This window comes from Lutra lutra, chromosome 5 (genome assembly GCF_902655055.1).
Source record: "Lutra lutra chromosome 5, mLutLut1.2, whole genome shotgun sequence".
NCBI classification, from domain to species: domain Eukaryota; kingdom Metazoa; phylum Chordata; class Mammalia; order Carnivora; family Mustelidae; genus Lutra; species Lutra lutra.
This window is the reverse complement of record NC_062282.1, coordinates 54,655,999-54,659,528: the sequence shown is the minus strand read 5'-3', so window position 1 is coordinate 54,659,528 and position 3,530 is coordinate 54,655,999. Positions and strand designations below refer to the sequence as shown.

Below are 3,530 nucleotides of genomic sequence, written 5' to 3'. Positions count from 1 at the left end.
ATCCGTATCTTGATGACTTTTGATTGTGTATGTCCACATTTCCCTCTCCTGACTGCCATTTCATATAATCAACCTCCACCTGGATGTTACAAAGACTTTCCAAATTCAGTGCACCTAAAAGTGTACTCAATATCAAACATTACCCACACTGTTCTTCCTTACAGCTCCCCACTTCAGATAACTGTACTTCTATCCACTGGGGTACACAGCCAAACATCAGTATGAAATTTCAATCTCTACCACTTCCTAACACCACACCTCTAATCAATTCATACCTGTCAAATCTACTCCTAAATATCTCTTATGTTCATCGATCTCCAGGTCCCCACTCTAATTGCTCCAGCTCAGACCACAATTTTCTCTAGCCTGGATTACCCCCAAAGCCTCCTAATGACCTCTTGGCATTTATTCTTGGCCCCTCAAATCATTCTGAAAATTATGTAGAGAGAGGTTTTTATTCATACAATTCTGACTTCATTATTTAGCTTACAAGCACTTGCATGATTGGGCGCTGATTTTTCTCCTAGATATTTCCTTGATATTTATCTTCCAACCTCATTGAATTTTACCTTCCAACTTCAATGAAATTTTTTTTCACTTTCTCTATACAAAATAGTCTTTTCTCCTCCTTTTCTGTAGCTATTTCCTATGTATCCTTCAGATACCAGCTTATGCATTACCTCCTTGGGGAAATCTTCCCTGAACCCTTACACCGGATGCCCCACCTGTATAAACCCATAGCTAGTTTCACACCAAAATATTGCACACATAATTTTCTGTCTACCCTACTAGACCAAAAGTTCCTTTAGATCAGGGACCATTTTTATTATGATTGCTGCTGAAAGACTAGCTCCTAGCAAGGTGCCTGGAAAACAACAACTCATCACTGAATATTTATTGAATGAATCTTAGGAATACCACAGACCAAAAGGTTGTTATCAGGTACTGCTAATCCTTCTTGTCTCATACATATCAGATTTCAAGCCCTGTACCTCAAATTATACTGCAAATTCTTTGAGAGGTTTAGGGTTCTGCTTTAAATTTATTAAAACCCACACAGCCTTCATACAGCACTAATTATAATTCACTAAACACCTGATCAATTATGTGGACTCCTATTTATCCCCAAAACCCAAATTCTACCAAATTCTCAAGCTGCCATTGAAGATCTATCTCTTATCAAGAAAATGCGTATCTGTTTTGACCCTCTTCCTAAAAATAGATGTTACATTGTTCTCTAGCCTATTTTAAATATGTTCCATCCAAACTGACCCTTAAGTTCACCTTCTTTTTTTTCCTTCCTCCCCTCTCCCACCCCTGGCCTCTACTCTGTTGCCATTATCTTAAATATCTTCATCTCTTGCACTTAATATCTCACACTATCTTCAAAGGATCACTTCAGTTCTTGGCTTTTTCCTGCTTTCTGTTCTTTGTTTTAAAAACATTTTCAATTCTCTGTGTTCCAAGAATAGCAGTAGATGCTGAAAAAACATTAAGTGATAGACAATGCCATGGAAGAGCTTGCATGCTGGGAGATGGCGGTGGCTGGTATTTAAATACATAGATTTAATATAACGTACTAAAGGTACTATAGAAGGCACTGAGACAACTTTGAGAAAGGAATGCCTTCTGACTGAGCATGGAATGGGGAAGAAGAGTGTAAGTCTTCAAAAAACTGTTATAGCTCTTTTCGTTATATTCCCAAAATAAAATACCATGTCACATTCATTCCAGCAATTTTTGTAGCTAACATCTGTTGAGCAAAATCATTATCTCATTTAATTCTCATTAAAACTCTACAAGTTATAATGACATGGATACTATTATGGTCAGCACTTTATAGCTGAAAAAACAGGCTTAGAGATACTGGGTCAATACCCAGACTCTTAACTACTACGCAGCAAATCCTCAATCTTCGATGGGTGAAATAAAACACACTGGGGGCAAAGGGAGGGGTTACATGTGTCACATGAATCCCAGGAAAATACCAGACACACAGTAAATTGTTTGTAAGTTTTTTTTGGGGGGGGGGGCATTATATATATTGGACCAACAACAATCTATACACCAAGTTCAGGGACAGAACTGAAATCCATAGCTACTAACCCTCCACTCCAATATGTTCACACATCAGAAATATATTTTTCTCTCTCTTTTGTACATTTATTTGTTTAGTCTGAATTGGGGCTGGGCATGCTGTTTGTTTAATGAAGAAAACTCTTTCAGAAAGAATTAAAAAGAAATACCACAATACCTGCACCTACAGGAAATAAGCCGAGGTAAGAGAATTTGCCATCATTTCCCCCACTTTTATTAGAAAACAGGTCTCTTTCTTGCATTTCTCAGTGTAGACACTGAAGCAGTCAGGCCAGCCCACAGATTCCCTCATCCTCTATGCACATCACCAGGTAAGACCAGTGACCAACTGCCCTTCTGATACTTCTCTCACTGTTTGCATGAAAGAAAAGCTTGAAATAAAATTTACTCTTTGCTCTCAGCAAGAACTAATACTTAGCAAATGCCCTGGTCAAACACAATAAAGTCATACTGTGTAAGGAAATTGCTTTTGTAATTGATTTACTAGTTTTCATAGAGGAAAAACATTTCAGTAGCATTTTCATTAAATTGCTTGTCTACAACAACCAAAAAATATCTAGTTTTCAGTTTTTAAAGACCCCATATCTCTGTCATTTGGATTAAAAAAAAAAAAAGTAATAGAATGAGAAAAAATACTAAACCTAATGGTGCACTATATGGTAAATAAAAGATCCAGACATGTCCTTCATTGCAGAAAAGTATAGAATTACAGATTACATATAGGGAAGACATGCTTTTGTTTTTGCTGTCTTAGGTTGTAAGACAGAAAAATAGAGGGAGAAAGGAGTAGTTTGGCTTTGTATATATTCAAAAAAGCCTTAACCCATTCCCTGAGCCTCAGAGAAGGGGCCAGCGGCCAAAGAGCAAGTTCAACTGTTCAGATTCTGCTTCCAGGGATTCTGTAAGTCATTCTAGGCCCCACAATGAGTCTGCAAGCACCAACAAAAAGCTTTTAGCACTTAAAATACACTTGGTTCAAAAGAGATCAAGGTAATAAACTGCACTAGTGAAATTACTTGACATATAACCAAGACACTGAGCCTTTGGCTAAAAATCTGTATTTTGTTATTGCCATATTAAATTGTAAGCACCATAAGGACAAGGTCTGTATGTGTCTGTGCTGTGTCCCCCAGGGCCACATACAGAATGTAGCTCACAACTAATATATGCCTTTTGAATAAATAAATGAATTTTAATTTTCCATTGAATAAAAATGTCTTTGAGTGGATGACTAAACAGTATCTTTTACCATTAAATTTCACAGCAGAAGTCTTCCCAACCTCCCACTTGATCTTCCATATTTAGAGTGCATCAAAAGAAGAGAAAGAGATTTGGGAGCAGGGCAGAAAAATAGGAGAAGGAGAAAGACAAGCTATAAGGAATCAAAAAATGTCACTTGGCATAATCATATCAAAAGCTGGAACTCCAAATCC

The 3,530-nt window shown here is 37.2% G+C and overlaps 1 long non-coding RNA gene across 1 annotated transcript; it reads left to right on the top strand.

The window, feature by feature from the left end:
• The first annotated feature begins 1,544 nt into the window (after nt 1-1,544).
• Nucleotides 1,545-3,530, top strand: LOC125100940 (uncharacterized). The gene is made up of 3 exons (XR_007127706.1): nt 1,545-1,659; nt 2,176-2,279; nt 3,362-3,530. It is a non-coding gene; the product is annotated as an uncharacterized LOC125100940 (long non-coding RNA).